Source organism: Octopus bimaculoides, chromosome 7 (assembly GCF_001194135.2).
Source record: "Octopus bimaculoides isolate UCB-OBI-ISO-001 chromosome 7, ASM119413v2, whole genome shotgun sequence".
Lineage (NCBI taxonomy): Eukaryota > Metazoa > Mollusca > Cephalopoda > Octopoda > Octopodidae > Octopus > Octopus bimaculoides.
Genome location: NC_068987.1, coordinates 89973761 through 89974812, shown reverse-complemented (window position 1 = coordinate 89974812; position 1052 = coordinate 89973761). Strand labels below are relative to the sequence as shown.

Sequence of the window (1052 nt, the reverse complement as noted above, 5' to 3'; positions counted from 1 at the left end):
CGTAGTTGGTGGTCATCGTTGGACGAAGCTGTTGATGTGTCGCTGGCTGCCGCTGCTGCTGCTGCTGTCGTGTGGTACACAGAACAGATCTCAAAGAGAAACTGAACCGAGACCAATTTGCTGGGTATGAGTTGATCTATTTATAGCGTTCAGAGGGCTCCAAGACCGTAGTAGAAAAACACTATCACGTGACCTTATTAAGGGCTGTGATTGGTCAGTTTGCGTTCTGGCGGGAACGGTTCGAAGAAGTTGCCGATTCGAATAATGATCAGTCACGTGATGACAAGGTTGGGTTCTCCGCTCCGCCCGTGCTTGTTTATATTTAAATGAGAAGAATGGCGATAGCAGTTTTGTATCTAATGGCGATAGGTAGTTTCACTACAGATCTACCCCAGGAATTGGTTTTAAAGTTTAGGGCTTATTCTGTTGGCTTCTTTTGCGTAACCAGTACGTGGGGATGTAAACAAACTAACACCAGTTGTCAAGTGGTGAGGCAGGGGACAGATATGCACACACACATATATATGACAAGCTTTTTCGTCTACAAAGTTCTCCCACAAGGCATTAGTTGGCCCAGGGGTATATTAGAAGACACTTGCCCAAGGTGTTGTGTAGTTCACTGGGATTGAACTTGAAACCACTTGGTTGCAATGTGAGTGTCTTAAACCACTCACCCATGATAAACACACTATTACCCTTAAACCACTTACAGAATGGTTGTGTGGTAAGAAGTCCTTCGCAACCACATGGTTCTGGGTTCAGCCTTACTGCATGGCACCTTGGGTAAGGGTTTTCTATAGCCTTAGGCTAACCAAAGCCTTGTGAGTGGATTTGGTAGACAGAAACTGAAAGAAGCCCATCATGTGTGTGTGTGTGTCTCTTTGTGTCCCCCACCACCACTTGATAACTAGTGTTGGTGTGTTTACACCCCTCTAACTTAGTGGTTCAGCAAAAGAAACTGAAATAAGTCCTGGGTTCAATTCATTTGACTAAAAGTTCAAGGAAGTGCCCCAGCCTGGCCACAGTCTAATGACTGAAGGGTGTTTCTCTTA

At 45.2% G+C, this 1052-nt stretch overlaps 1 protein-coding gene across 1 annotated transcript in view; it reads left to right on the top strand.

Moving 5' to 3' along the window:
• Positions 1-1052, top strand: part of LOC106883367 (sorting nexin-33) — a 154226-nt gene that overhangs the window by 152254 nt on the left and 920 nt on the right. The gene's annotated exons all lie outside the window — the stretch shown is intronic.